This window comes from Staurois parvus, unplaced genomic scaffold (assembly GCF_062004578.1).
Source record: "Staurois parvus isolate SC_StPar_1 unplaced genomic scaffold, SC_StPar_1.0 ptg000782l, whole genome shotgun sequence".
Classification (NCBI taxonomy): Eukaryota; Metazoa; Chordata; class Amphibia; order Anura; family Ranidae; genus Staurois; species Staurois parvus.
In genome coordinates, this window is record NW_028318578.1 from 330,652 (window position 1) to 344,292 (window position 13,641).

Genomic DNA, 13,641 nt, shown 5'->3' on the forward strand with positions numbered 1-13,641 from the left:
ACCACCGCCATCACCATCTTTTTTTGTGCAGGAGAACATACGGTTGTGGATTTTCATTTGTCCAAGAACTCGCTGTATTATTAGTTTGCTTAGCCATCGCTAGGTCCTGGGCTCTCCTTTTCCCACACATCCTCTCCCAGTAACCCACATTTTTCTTTGATTCCTTTTGAGGAGACACTCCTTTTCCCTTACTATCCCCTCCCAGAAACCCTCCTTTCTCCTTGCATCCTCTTCCAGAGAATGGCTTGTCCTCTCACTTGCTTTCTTAGTAGACTCTTGTCTTCCCTTCTTTTCTCTCCCAAAGACACCTTTTTCTTCTCACTTCTTGCCCCGGAGTCCTTCCTTCCCCCTTTTGGATATTCACCAGTAATGCAGGTGTGCCCTTACCCGCCCCTGGGAGCAAAAGAGATAGCTACCAATGTTGCCTTCTTTTAGGGAGCTCTTCTCTTCATCAGCCTGCCCAGCTAGCTGACGTGAAGCTTTACGTCTCTGCTGTAAACCCAAGCAAAACTCCAAGTTGTCTGGATTTCAACTTGGACAAAGAGAAGCCAATGGATTAGGAATGCGTGACCTCAAAGAGCCCTTCTTTCAATATTCCTTTCTCATGTCATTCTTTCCCGGAGCTTTTCTCCAAATGAGAGAGCCACGCAATATTAGCTGAAAGTTTGAGTCTATGGATAGCGATCTGTGGAGCTTATGTCCCAAAGTAGCTGTGGTCAGTAGCTTGCTAAGCATCTATGTTTTCAGCAGCTGCTTTTCTGAGTGGCCTTTGTGTCAGTAAGACGCAAGTTGCGAAGCAGCAGGCAGTGTGAAAAATGAGGTCCCACCGAGATTTGAACTCGGATTGCTGGATTCAAAGTCCAGAGTGCTAACCATTACACCATGGAACCACCGGCTCTACCTCCCTTGGCTAGGCCCCATTGTTTAAAGGTCTTTTTTCCCCAGATGTCCTTTTTTCCTTCTGATGTTTCCGTATGTCTACATGGGCGTTGGTTAACTTCTGTCCCATTTCACCCCACAGGACCAACTAGTCTAGCAAATTTTCCCTTGGCCATCTAGCAGCACTTTGACATCTATAATTGATGAACCAAGGGGCAGGAACGTAGACGCTGCCATCCCAAGGTTTCTGGGGCCAAAAGTGGGATGGCGCCAATCACCACCGTGCAGGAGTAGACACCAAGCTTGTTGAGAAATTTGTAGATGACTAGTTGTGGGAGAAATGACTAAGCCAGCGTCGGTTTCAACATAAGAATGATTTGTAGAATGCCCAGGTTGTGCAAATGTGAGCTCAAAGCTCCCTCTTGAAAGAGCATTCAAGAACTTGAAGTTGAGCGTGGTGAGTTAAGCGTGCTGCTAAGTGGGTAGAAAAAGCCATCTCCCCGTCGGGGAATCGAACCCCGGTCTCCCGCGTGACAGGCGGGGATACTCACCACTATACTAACGAGGACCACATGAAAGTCTTTCTTTTTCACCACCACCATCTTTTTCGTGCAGCAAGACATACGGTTGTGGATTTTCTTTTTTCCAAGAACTGGCTTTATTATTAGTTTGCTTAGCAATCGCTAGGTCCTGGGCTCTCCTTTTCCCACACATCCTGCTTTTCCCAGTGGCCTTTGTGTCAGTAAGACACAAGTTGCCAAGCAGTAGACAGTGTGAAAAGGAAGGTCCCACCGAGATTTGAACTCGGATCGCTGGATTCAGAGTCCAGAGTGCTAACCATTACACCATGGAACCTTTGGATCTGTACTGCTTGGCCAGGCCCAATTGTTTAGACTTTTTTTTTCCCCCCCTCACATGTCCTCCTTGTGATCTTTGCGTATGTCTACATGGGCATTGGTTAACTTCTGTCCCATTTCACCCCACAGGACCGACCAGTCTAGCAAATTTTCCCTTGGCCATCTAGCAGCACTTTGACATCTATACTTGATGAAGCAAAGGGCATGAACTTAGATGCTGCCATCCCAAGGTTTCTGGGGTCAAAAGTGGGATGGAACCAATCAGCAGCGTGCAGAAGTAAACACCAAGCTTGTTGAGAAATGTGGAGCTGACTAGATGTGGGAGAAATGACTAAGCCAGCGTCCGGGTGGCCATAAGATTGATTTGTACAATCCCCAGGTTGTGCAAATGTGAGCTCAAAGCTCCCTCTTGAAAGAGCATTCAAGGACTTGAGTTGAGCGTGGTGAGTTAGGCGTGCTGCTAAGTGGGTAGAAAAAGCCATCTCCCCGTCGGGGAATCGAACCCCTGTCTCCCGCGTGACAGGCGGGGATACTCACCACTATACTAACGAGGACCACATGAAAGGGTTTTTTTTGCACCACCGCCATCACCATCTTTTTTTGTGCAGGAGAACATACGGTTGTGGATTTTCATTTGTCCAAGAACTCGCTGTATTATTAGTTTGCTTAGCCATCGCTAGGTCCTGGGCTCTCCTTTTCCCACACATCCTCTCCCAGTAACCCACATTTTTCTTTGATTCCTTTTGAGGAGACACTCCTTTTCCCTTACTATCCCCTCCCAGAAACCCTCCTTTCTCCTTGCATCCTCTTCCAGAGAATGGCTTGTCCTCTCACTTGCTTTCTTAGTAGACTCTTGTCTTCCCTTCTTTTCTCTCCCAAAGACACCTTTTTCTTCTCACTTCTTGCCCCGGAGTCCTTCCTTCCCCCTTTTGGATATTCACCAGTAATGCAGGTGTGCCCTTACCCGCCCCTGGGAGCAAAAGAGATAGCTACCAATGTTGCCTTCTTTTAGGGAGCTCTTCTCTTCATCAGCCTGCCCAGCTAGCTGACGTGAAGCTTTACGTCTCTGCTGTAAACCCAAGCAAAACTCCAAGTTGTCTGGATTTCAACTTGGACAAAGAGAAGCCAATGGATTAGGAATGCGTGACCTCAAAGAGCCCTTCTTTCAATATTCCTTTCTCATGTCATTCTTTCCCGGAGCTTTTCTCCAAATGAGAGAGCCACGCAATATTAGCTGAAAGTTTGAGTCTATGGATAGCGATCTGTGGAGCTTATGTCCCAAAGTAGCTGTGGTCAGTAGCTTGCTAAGCATCTATGTTTTCAGCAGCTGCTTTTCTGAGTGGCCTTTGTGTCAGTAAGACGCAAGTTGCGAAGCAGTAGGCAGTGTGAAAAATGAGGTCCCACCGAGATTTGAACTCGGATTGCTGGATTCAAAGTCCAGAGTGCTAACCATTACACCATGGAACCACCGGCTCTACCTCCCTTGGCTAGGCCCCATTGTTTAAAGGTCTTTTTCCCCCAGATGTCCTTTTTTCCTTCTGATGTTTCCGTATGTCTACATGGGCGTTGGTTAACTTCTGTCCCATTTCACCCCACAGGACCAACTAGTCTAGCAAATTTTCCCTTGGCCATCTAGCAGCACTTTGACATCTATAATTGATGAACCAAGGGGCAGGAACGTAGACGCTGCCATCCCAAGGTTTCTGGGGCCAAAAGTGGGATGGCGCCAATCACCACCGTGCAGGAGTAGACACCAAGCTTGTTGAGAAATTTGTAGATGACTAGTTGTGGGAGAAATGACTAAGCCAGCGTCGGTTTCAACATAAGAATGATTTGTAGAATGCCCAGGTTGTGCAAATGTGAGCTCAAAGCTCCCTCTTGAAAGAGCATTCAAGGACTTGAAGTTGAGCGTGGTGAGTTAAGCGTGCTGCTAAGTGGGTAGAAAAAGCCATCTCCCCATCGGGGAATCGAACCCCGGTCTACCGCGTGACAGGCGGGGATACTCACCACTATACTAACGAGGACCACATGAAAGTCTTTCTTTTTCACCACCACCATCTTTTTCGTGCAGCAAGACATACGGTTGTGGATTTTCTTTTTTCCAAGAACTGGCTTTATTATTAGTTTGCTTAGCAATCGCTAGGTCCTGGGCTCTCCTTTTCCCACACATCCTGCTTTTCCCAGTGGCCTTTGTGTCAGTAAGACACAAGTTGCCAAGCAGTAGACAGTGTGAAAAGGAAGGTCCTACCGAGATTTGAACTCGGATCGCTGGATTCAGAGTCCAGAGTGCTAACCATTACACCATGGAACCTTTGGATCTGTACTGCTTGGCCAGGCCCAATTGTTTAGACTTTTTTTTTCCCCCTCACATGTCCTCCTTGTGATCTTTGCGTATGTCTACATGGGCATTGGTTAACTTCTGTCCCATTTCACCCCACAGGACCGACCAGTCTAGCAAATTTTCCCTTGGCCATCTAGCAGCACTTTGACATCTATACTTGATGAAGCAAAGGGCATGAACTTAGATGCTGCCATCCCAAGGTTTCTGGGGTCAAAAGTGGGATGGCACCAATCAGCAGCGTGCAGAAGTAAACACCAAGCTTGTTGAGAAATGTGGAGCTGACTAGATGTGGGAGAAATGACTAAGCCAGCGTCCGGGTGGCCATAAGATTGATTTGTACAAATGTGAGCTCAAAGCTCCCTCTTGAAAGAGCATTCAAGGACTTGAGTTGAGCGTGGTGAGTTAGGCGTGCTGCTAAGTGGGTAGAAAAAGCCATCTCCCCGTCGGGGAATCGAACCCCGGTCTCCCGCGTGACAGGCGGGGATACTCACCACTATACTAACGAGGACCACATGAAAGGGTTTTTTTTTGCACCACCGCCATCACCATCTTTTTTTGTGCAGGAGAACATACGGTTGTGGATTTTCATTTGTCCAAGAACTCGCTGTATTATTAGTTTGCTTAGCCATCGCTAGGTCCTGGGCTCTCCTTTTCCCACACATCCTCTCCCAGTAACCCACATTTTTCTTTGATTCCTTTTGAGGAGACACTCCTTTTCCCTTACTATCCCCTCCCAGAAACCCTCCTTTCTCCTTGCATCCTCTTCCAGAGAATGGCTTGTCCTCTCACTTGCTTTCTTAGTAGACTCTTGTCTTCCCTTCTTTTCTCTCCCAAAGACACCTTTTTCTTCTCACTTCTTGCCCCGGAGTCCTTCCTTCCCCCTTTTGGATATTCACCAGTAATGCAGGTGTGCCCTTACCCGCCCCTGGGAGCAAAAGAGATAGCTACCAATGTTGCCTTCTTTTAGGGAGCTCTTCTCTTCATCAGCCTGCCCAGCTAGCTGACGTGAAGCTTTACGTCTCTGCTGTAAACCCAAGCAAAACTCCAAGTTGTCTGGATTTCAACTTGGACAAAGAGAAGCCAATGGATTAGGAATGCGTGACCTCAAAGAGCCCTTCTTTCAATATTCCTTTCTCATGTCATTCTTTCCCGGAGCTTTTCTCCAAATGAGAGAGCCACACAATATTAGCTGAAAGTTTGAGTCTATGGATAGCGATCTGTGGAGCTTATGTCCCAAAGTAGCTGTGGTCAGTAGCTTGCTAAGCATCTATGTTTTCAGCAGCTGCTTTTCTGAGTGGCCTTTGTGTCAGTAAGACGCAAGTTGCGAAGCAGCAGGCAGTGTGAAAAATGAGGTCCCACCGAGATTTGAACTCGGATTGCTGGATTCAAAGTCCAGAGTGCTAACCATTACACCATGGAACCACCGGCTCTACCTCCCTTGGCTAGGCCCCATTGTTTAAAGGTCTTTTTTCCCCAGATGTCCTTTTTTCCTTCTGATGTTTCCGTATGTCTACATGGGCGTTGGTTAACTTCTGTCCCATTTCACCCCACAGGACCAACTAGTCTAGCAAATTTTCCCTTGGCCATCTAGCAGCACTTTGACATCTATAATTGATGAACCAAGGGGCAGGAACGTAGACGCTGCCATCCCAAGGTTTCTGGGGCCAAAAGTGGGATGGCGCCAATCACCACCGTGCAGGAGTAGACACCAAGCTTGTTGAGAAATTTGTAGATGACTAGTTGTGGGAGAAATGACTAAGCCAGCGTCGGTTTCAACATAAGAATGATTTGTAGAATGCCCAGGTTGTGCAAATGTGAGCTCAAAGCTCCCTCTTGAAAGAGCATTCAAGGACTTGAAGTTGAGCGTGGTGAGTTAAGCGTGCTGCTAAGTGGGTAGAAAAAGCCATCTCCCCGTCGGGGAATCGAACCCCGGTCTCCCGCGTGACAGGCGGGGATACTCACCACTATACTAACGAGGACCACATGAAAGTCTTTCTTTTTCACCACCACCATCTTTTTCGTGCAGCAAGACATACGGTTGTGGATTTTCTTTTTTCCAAGAACTGGCTTTATTATTAGTTTGCTTAGCAATCGCTAGGTCCTGGGCTCTCCTTTTCCCACACATCCTGCTTTTCCCAGTGGCCTTTGTGTCAGTAAGACACAAGTTGCCAAGCAGTAGACAGTGTGAAAAGGAAGGTCCCACCGAGATTTGAACTCGGATCGCTGGATTCAGAGTCCAGAGTGCTAACCATTACACCATGGAACCTTTGGATCTGTACTGCTTGGCCAGGCCCAATTGTTTAGACTTTTTTTTTCCCCCCTCACATGTCCTCCTTGTGATCTTTGCGTATGTCTACATGGGCATTGGTTAACTTCTGTCCCATTTCACCCCACAGGACCGACCAGTCTAGCAAATTTTCCCTTGGCCATCTAGCAGCACTTTGACATCTATACTTGATGAAGCAAAGGGCATGAACTTAGATGCTGCCATCCCAAGGTTTCTGGGGTCAAAAGTGGGATGGCACCAATCAGCAGCGTGCAGAAGTAAACACCAAGCTTGTTGAGAAATGTGGAGCTGACTAGATGTGGGAGAAATGACTAAGCCAGCGTCCGGGTGGCCATAAGATTGATTTGTACAAATGTGAGCTCAAAGCTCCCTCTTGAAAGAGCATTCAAGGACTTGAGTTGAGCGTGGTGAGTTAGGCGTGCTGCTAAGTGGGTAGAAAAAGCCATCTCCCCGTCGGGGAATCGAACCCCGGTCTCCCGCGTGACAGGCGGGGATACTCACCACTATACTAACGAGGACCACATGAAAGGGTTTTTTTTGCACCACCGCCATCACCATCTTTTTTTGTGCAGGAGAACATACGGTTGTGGATTTTCATTTGTCCAAGAACTCGCTGTATTATTAGTTTGCTTAGCCATCGCTAGGTCCTGGGCTCTCCTTTTCCCACACATCCTCTCCCAGTAACCCACATTTTTCTTTGATTCCTTTTGAGGAGACACTCCTTTTCCCTTACTATCCCCTCCCAGAAACCCTCCTTTCTCCTTGCATCCTCTTCCAGAGAATGGCTTGTCCTCTCACTTGCTTTCTTAGTAGACTCTTGTCTTCCCTTCTTTTCTCTCCCAAAGACACCTTTTTCTTCTCACTTCTTGCCCCGGAGTCCTTCCTTCCCCCTTTTGGATATTCACCAGTAATGCAGGTGTGCCCTTACCCGCCCCTGGGAGCAAAAGAGATAGCTACCAATGTTGCCTTCTTTTAGGGAGCTCTTCTCTTCATCAGCCTGCCCAGCTAGCTGACGTGAAGCTTTACGTCTCTGCTGTAAACCCAAGCAAAACTCCAAGTTGTCTGGATTTCAACTTGGACAAAGAGAAGCCAATGGATTAGGAATGCGTGACCTCAAAGAGCCCTTCTTTCAATATTCCTTTCTCATGTCATTCTTTCCCGGAGCTTTTCTCCAAATGAGAGAGCCACGCAATATTAGCTGAAAGTTTGAGTCTATGGATAGCGATCTGTGGAGCTTATGTCCCAAAGTAGCTGTGGTCAGTAGCTTGCTAAGCATCTATGTTTTCAGCAGCTGCTTTTCTGAGTGGCCTTTGTGTCAGTAAGACGCAAGTTGCGAAGCAGTAGGCAGTGTGAAAAATGAGGTCCCACCGAGATTTGAACTCGGATTGCTGGATTCAAAGTCCAGAGTGCTAACCATTACACCATGGAACCACCGGCTCTACCTCCCTTGGCTAGGCCCCATTGTTTAAAGGTCTTTTTTCCCCAGATGTCCTTTTTTCCTTCTGATGTTTCCGTATGTCTACATGGGCGTTGGTTAACTTCTGTCCCATTTCACCCCACAGGACCAACTAGTCTAGCAAATTTTCCCTTGGCCATCTAGCAGCACTTTGACATCTATAATTGATGAACCAAGGGGCAGGAACGTAGACGCTGCCATCCCAAGGTTTCTGGGGCCAAAAGTGGGATGGCGCCAATCACCACCGTGCAGGAGTAGACACCAAGCTTGTTGAGAAATTTGTAGATGACTAGTTGTGGGAGAAATGACTAAGCCAGCGTCGGTTTCAACATAAGAATGATTTGTAGAATGCCCAGGTTGTGCAAATGTGAGCTCAAAGCTCCCTCTTGAAAGAGCATTCAAGGACTTGAAGTTGAGCGTGGTGAGTTAAGCGTGCTGCTAAGTGGGTAGAAAAAGCCATCTCCCCATCGGGGAATCGAACCCCGGTCTCCCGCGTGACAGGCGGGGATACTCACCACTATACTAACGAGGACCACATGAAAGTCTTTCTTTTTCACCACCACCATCTTTTTCGTGCAGCAAGACATACGGTTGTGGATTTTCTTTTTTCCAAGAACTGGCTTTATTATTAGTTTGCTTAGCAATCGCTAGGTCCTGGGCTCTCCTTTTCCCACACATCCTGCTTTTCCCAGTGGCCTTTGTGTCAGTAAGACACAAGTTGCCAAGCAGTAGACAGTGTGAAAAGGAAGGTCCCACCGAGATTTGAACTCGGATCGCTGGATTCAGAGTCCAGAGTGCTAACCATTACACCATGGAACCTTTGGATCTGTACTGCTTGGCCAGGCCCAATTGTTTAGACTTTTTTTTTCCCCCCCTCACATGTCCTCCTTGTGATCTTTGCGTATGTCTACATGGGCATTGGTTAACTTCTGTCCCATTTCACCCACAGGACCGACCAGTCTAGCAAATTTTCCCTTGGCCATCTAGCAGCACTTTGACATCTATACTTGATGAAGCAAAGGGCATGAACTTAGATGCTGCCATCCCAAGGTTTCTGGGGTCAAAAGTGGGATGGCACCAATCAGCAGCGTGCAGAAGTAAACACCAAGCTTGTTGAGAAATGTGGAGCTGACTAGATGTGGGAGAAATGACTAAGCCAGCGTCCGGGTGGCCATAAGATTGATTTGTACAAATGTGAGCTCAAAGCTCCCTCTTGAAAGAGCATTCAAGGACTTGAGTTGAGCGTGGTGAGTTAGGCGTGCTGCTAAGTGGGTAGAAAAAGCCATCTCCCCGTCGGGGAATCGAACCCCGGTCTCCCGCGTGACAGGCGGGGATACTCACCACTATACTAACGAGGACCACATGAAAGGGTTTTTTTTGCACCACCGCCATCACCATCTTTTTTTGTGCAGGAGAACATACGGTTGTGGATTTTCATTTGTCCAAGAACTCGCTGTATTATTAGTTTGCTTAGCCATCGCTAGGTCCTGGGCTCTCCTTTTCCCACACATCCTCTCCCAGTAACCCACATTTTTCTTTGATTCCTTTTGAGGAGACACTCCTTTTCCCTTACTATCCCCTCCCAGAAACCCTCCTTTCTCCTTGCATCCTCTTCCAGAGAATGGCTTGTCCTCTCACTTGCTTTCTTAGTAGACTCTTGTCTTCCCTTCTTTTCTCTCCCAAAGACACCTTTTTCTTCTCACTTCTTGCCCCGGAGTCCTTCCTTCCCCCTTTTGGATATTCACCAGTAATGCAGGTGTGCCCTTACCCGCCCCTGGGAGCAAAAGAGATAGCTACCAATGTTGCCTTCTTTTAGGGAGCTCTTCTCTTCATCAGCCTACCCAGCTAGCTGACGTGAAGCTTTACGTCTCTGCTGTAAACCCAAGCAAAACTCCAAGTTGTCTGGATTTCAACTTGGACAAAGAGAAGCCAATGGATTAGGAATGCGTGACCTCAAAGAGCCCTTCTTTCAATATTCCTTTCTCATGTCATTCTTTCCCGGAGCTTTTCTCCAAATGAGAGAGCCACGCAATATTAGCTGAAAGTTTGAGTCTATGGATAGCGATCTGTGGAGCTTATGTCCCAAAGTAGCTGTGGTCAGTAGCTTGCTAAGCATCTATGTTTTCAGCAGCTGCTTTTCTGAGTGGCCTTTGTGTCAGTAAGACGCAAGTTGCGAAGCAGTAGGCAGTGTGAAAAATGAGGTCCCACCGAGATTTGAACTCGGATTGCTGGATTCAAAGTCCAGAGTGCTAACCATTACACCATGGAACCACTGGCTCTACCTCCCTTGGCTAGGCCCCATTGTTTAAAGGTCTTTTTTCCCCAGATGTCCTTTTTTCCTTCTGATGTTTCCGTATGTCTACATGGGCGTTGGTTAACTTCTGTCCCATTTCACCCCACAGGACCAACTAGTCTAGCAAATTTTCCCTTGGCCATCTAGCAGCACTTTGACATCTATAATTGATGAACCAAGGGGCAGGAACGTAGACGCTGCCATCCCAAGGTTTCTGGGGCCAAAAGTGGGATGGCGCCAATCACCACCGTGCAGGAGTAGACACCAAGCTTGTTGAGAAATTTGTAGATGACTAGTTGTGGGAGAAATGACTAAGCCAGCGTCGGTTTCAACATAAGAATGATTTGTAGAATGCCCAGGTTGTACAAATGTGAGCTCAAAGCTCCCTCTTGAAAGAGCATTCAAGGACTTGAGTTGAGCGTGGTGAGTTAGGCGTGCTGCTAAGTGGGTAGAAAAAGCCATCTCCCCGTCGGGGAATCGAACCCCGGTCTCCTGCGTGACAGGCGGGGATACTCACCACTATACTAACGAGGACCACATGAAAGGGTTTTTTTTGCACCACCGCCATCACCATCTTTTTTTGTGCAGGAGAACATACGGTTGTGGATTTTCATTTGTCCAAGAACTCGCTGTATTATTAGTTTGCTTAGCCATCGCTAGGTCCTGGGCTCTCCTTTTCCCACACATCCTCTCCCAGTAACCCACATTTTTCTTTGATTCCTTTTGAGGAGACACTCCTTTTCCCTTACTATCCCCTCCCAGAAACCCTCCTTTCTCCTTGCATCCTCTTCCAGAGAATGGCTTGTCCTCTCACTTGCTTTCTTAGTAGACTCTTGTCTTCCCTTCTTTTCTCTCCCAAAGACACCTTTTTCTTCTCACTTCTTGCCCCGGAGTCCTTCCTTCCCCCTTTTGGATATTCACCAGTAATGCAGGTGTGCCCTTACCCGCCCCTGGGAGCAAAAGAGATAGCTACCAATGTTGCCTTCTTTTAGGGAGCTCTTCTCTTCATCAGCCTGCCCAGCTAGCTGACGTGAAGCTTTACGTCTCTGCTGTAAACCCAAGCAAAACTCCAAGTTGTCTGGATTTCAACTTGGACAAAGAGAAGCCAATGGATTAGGAATGCGTGACCTCAAAGAGCCCTTCTTTCAATATTCCTTTCTCATGTCATTCTTTCCCGGAGCTTTTCTCCAAATGAGAGAGCCACGCAATATTAGCTGAAAGTTTGAGTCTATGGATAGCGATCTGTGGAGCTTATGTCCCAAAGTAGCTGTGGTCAGTAGCTTGCTAAGCATCTATGTTTTCAGCAGCTGCTTTTCTGAGTGGCCTTTGTGTCAGTAAGACGCAAGTTGCGAAGCAGTAGGCAGTGTGAAAAATGAGGTCCCACCGAGATTTGAACTCGGATTGCTGGATTCAAAGTCCAGAGTGCTAACCATTACACCATGGAACCACCGGCTCTACCTCCCTTGGCTAGGCCCCATTGTTTAAAGGTCTTTTTTCCCCAGATGTCCTTTTTTCCTTCTGATGTTTCCGTATGTCTACATGGGCGTTGGTTAACTTCTGTCCCATTTCACCCCACAGGACCAACTAGTCTAGCAAATTTTCCCTTGGCCATCTAGCAGCACTTTGACATCTATAATTGATGAACCAAGGGGCAGGAACGTAGACGCTGCCATCCCAAGGTTTCTGGGGCCAAAAGTGGGATGGCGCCAATCACCACCGTGCAGGAGTAGACACCAAGCTTGTTGAGAAATTTGTAGATGACTAGTTGTGGGAGAAATGACTAAGCCAGCGTCGGTTTCAACATAAGAATGATTTGTAGAATGCCCAGGTTGTGCAAATGTGAGCTCAAAGCTCCCTCTTGAAAGAGCATTCAAGGACTTGAAGTTGAGCGTGGTGAGTTAAGCGTGCTGCTAAGTGGGTAGAAAAAGCCATCTCCCCGTCGGGGAATCGAACCCCGGTCTCCCACGTGACAGGCGGGGATACTCACCACTATACTAACGAGGACCACATGAAAGTCTTTCTTTTTCACCACCACCATCTTTTTCGTGCAGCAAGACATACGGTTGTGGATTTTCTTTTTTCCAAGAACTGGCTTTATTATTAGTTTGCTTAGCAATCGCTAGGTCCTGGGCTCTCCTTTTCCCACACATCCTGCTTTTCCCAGTGGCCTTTGTGTCAGTAAGACACAAGTTGCCAAGCAGTAGACAGTGTGAAAAGGAAGGTCCCACCGAGATTTGAACTCGGATCACTGGATTCAGAGTCCAGAGTGCTAACCATTACACCATGGAACCTTTGGATCTGTACTGCTTGGCCAGGCCCAATTGTTTAGACTTTTTTTTCCCCCCCCTCACATGTCCTCCTTGTGATCTTTGCGTATGTCTACATGGGCATTGGTTAACTTCTGTCCCATTTCACCCACAGGACCGACCAGTCTAGCAAATTTTCCCTTGGCCATCTAGCAGCACTTTGACATCTATACTTGATGAAGCAAAGGGCATGAACTTAGATGCTGCCATCCCAAGGTTTCTGGGGTCAAAAGTGGGATGGCACCAATCAGCAGCGTGCAGAAGTAAACACCAAGCTTGTTGAGAAATGTGGAGCTGACTAGATGTGGGAGAAATGACTAAGCCAGCGTCCGGGTGGCCATAAGATTGATTTGTACAAATGTGAGCTCAAAGCTCCCTCTTGAAAGAGCATTCAAGGACTTGAGTTGAGCGTGGTGAGTTAGGCGTGCTGCTAAGTGGGTAGAAAAAGCCATCTCCCCGTCGGGGAATCGAACCCCGGTCTCCCGCGTGACAGGCGGGGATACTCACCACTATACTAACGAGGACCACATGAAAGGGTTTTTTTTGCACCACCGCCATCACCATCTTTTTTTGTGCAGGAGAACATACGGTTGTGGATTTTCATTTGTCCAAGAACTCGCTGTATTATTAGTTTGCTTAGCCATCGCTAGGTCCTGGGCTCTGCTTTTCCCACACATCCTCTCCCAGTAACCCACATTTTTCTTTGATTCCTTTTGAGGAGACACTCCTTTTCCCTTACTATCCCCTCCCAGAAACCCTCCTTTCTCCTTGCATCCTCTTCCAGAGAATGGCTTGTCCTCTCACTTGCTTTCTTAGTAGACTCTTGTCTTCCCTTCTTTTCTCTCCCAAAGACACCTTTTTCTTCTCACTTCTTGCCCCGGAGTCCTTCCTTCCCCCTTTTGGATATTCACCAGGAATGCAGGTGTGCCCTTACCCGCCCCTGGGAGCAAAAGAGATAGCTACCAATGTTGCCTTCTTTTAGGGAGCTCTTCTCTTCATCAGCCTGCCCAGCTAGCTGACGTGAAGCTTTACGTCTCTGCTGTAAACCCAAGCAAAACTCCAAGTTGTCCGGATTTCAACTTGGACAAAGAGAAGCCAATGGATTAGGAATGCGTGACCTTAAAGAGCCCTTCTTTCAATAGTCCTTTCTCATGTCCTTCTTTCCCGGAGCTTTTCTCCAAATGAGAGAGCCACGCAATATTAGCTGAAAGTTTGAGTCTAT

General features: G+C 47.4%; 18 non-coding genes across 18 annotated transcripts; all 18 read right to left on the minus strand.

The window, feature by feature from the left end:
* Positions 1-818: 818 nt before the first annotated feature.
* Positions 819-890, minus strand: TRNAQ-UUG (transfer RNA glutamine (anticodon UUG)). Its single transcript has one exon. It is a non-coding gene; the product is annotated as a tRNA-Gln (tRNA).
* A 485-nt stretch (positions 891-1,375) lies between these two features.
* On the minus strand, positions 1,376-1,447 carry TRNAD-GUC (transfer RNA aspartic acid (anticodon GUC)). The gene has a single exon. It is a non-coding gene; the product is annotated as a tRNA-Asp (tRNA).
* A 215-nt stretch (positions 1,448-1,662) lies between these two features.
* On the minus strand, positions 1,663-1,734 carry TRNAQ-CUG (transfer RNA glutamine (anticodon CUG)). Its single transcript has one exon. It is a non-coding gene; the product is annotated as a tRNA-Gln (tRNA).
* Positions 1,735-3,131: 1,397 nt separating this feature from the next.
* On the minus strand, positions 3,132-3,203 carry TRNAQ-UUG (transfer RNA glutamine (anticodon UUG)). The gene has a single exon. It is a non-coding gene; the product is annotated as a tRNA-Gln (tRNA).
* Positions 3,204-3,975: 772 nt separating this feature from the next.
* TRNAQ-CUG (transfer RNA glutamine (anticodon CUG)) lies at positions 3,976-4,047 on the minus strand. Its single transcript has one exon. It is a non-coding gene; the product is annotated as a tRNA-Gln (tRNA).
* Positions 4,048-4,513: 466 nt separating this feature from the next.
* On the minus strand, positions 4,514-4,585 carry TRNAD-GUC (transfer RNA aspartic acid (anticodon GUC)). The gene has a single exon. It is a non-coding gene; the product is annotated as a tRNA-Asp (tRNA).
* An 842-nt stretch (positions 4,586-5,427) lies between these two features.
* TRNAQ-UUG (transfer RNA glutamine (anticodon UUG)) lies at positions 5,428-5,499 on the minus strand. The gene has a single exon. It is a non-coding gene; the product is annotated as a tRNA-Gln (tRNA).
* A 485-nt stretch (positions 5,500-5,984) lies between these two features.
* On the minus strand, positions 5,985-6,056 carry TRNAD-GUC (transfer RNA aspartic acid (anticodon GUC)). Its single transcript has one exon. It is a non-coding gene; the product is annotated as a tRNA-Asp (tRNA).
* Positions 6,057-6,271: 215 nt separating this feature from the next.
* Positions 6,272-6,343, minus strand: TRNAQ-CUG (transfer RNA glutamine (anticodon CUG)). The gene has a single exon. It is a non-coding gene; the product is annotated as a tRNA-Gln (tRNA).
* A 467-nt stretch (positions 6,344-6,810) lies between these two features.
* TRNAD-GUC (transfer RNA aspartic acid (anticodon GUC)) lies at positions 6,811-6,882 on the minus strand. The gene has a single exon. It is a non-coding gene; the product is annotated as a tRNA-Asp (tRNA).
* An 841-nt stretch (positions 6,883-7,723) lies between these two features.
* TRNAQ-UUG (transfer RNA glutamine (anticodon UUG)) lies at positions 7,724-7,795 on the minus strand. Its single transcript has one exon. It is a non-coding gene; the product is annotated as a tRNA-Gln (tRNA).
* Positions 7,796-8,280: 485 nt separating this feature from the next.
* On the minus strand, positions 8,281-8,352 carry TRNAD-GUC (transfer RNA aspartic acid (anticodon GUC)). Its single transcript has one exon. It is a non-coding gene; the product is annotated as a tRNA-Asp (tRNA).
* Positions 8,353-8,567: 215 nt separating this feature from the next.
* TRNAQ-CUG (transfer RNA glutamine (anticodon CUG)) lies at positions 8,568-8,639 on the minus strand. The gene has a single exon. It is a non-coding gene; the product is annotated as a tRNA-Gln (tRNA).
* A 467-nt stretch (positions 8,640-9,106) lies between these two features.
* TRNAD-GUC (transfer RNA aspartic acid (anticodon GUC)) lies at positions 9,107-9,178 on the minus strand. The gene has a single exon. It is a non-coding gene; the product is annotated as a tRNA-Asp (tRNA).
* Positions 9,179-10,019: 841 nt separating this feature from the next.
* TRNAQ-UUG (transfer RNA glutamine (anticodon UUG)) lies at positions 10,020-10,091 on the minus strand. The gene has a single exon. It is a non-coding gene; the product is annotated as a tRNA-Gln (tRNA).
* A 1,397-nt stretch (positions 10,092-11,488) lies between these two features.
* TRNAQ-UUG (transfer RNA glutamine (anticodon UUG)) lies at positions 11,489-11,560 on the minus strand. The gene has a single exon. It is a non-coding gene; the product is annotated as a tRNA-Gln (tRNA).
* A 772-nt stretch (positions 11,561-12,332) lies between these two features.
* Positions 12,333-12,404, minus strand: TRNAQ-CUG (transfer RNA glutamine (anticodon CUG)). The gene has a single exon. It is a non-coding gene; the product is annotated as a tRNA-Gln (tRNA).
* A 467-nt stretch (positions 12,405-12,871) lies between these two features.
* Positions 12,872-12,943, minus strand: TRNAD-GUC (transfer RNA aspartic acid (anticodon GUC)). The gene has a single exon. It is a non-coding gene; the product is annotated as a tRNA-Asp (tRNA).
* Between the last annotated feature and the right edge of the window lie 698 nt (positions 12,944-13,641).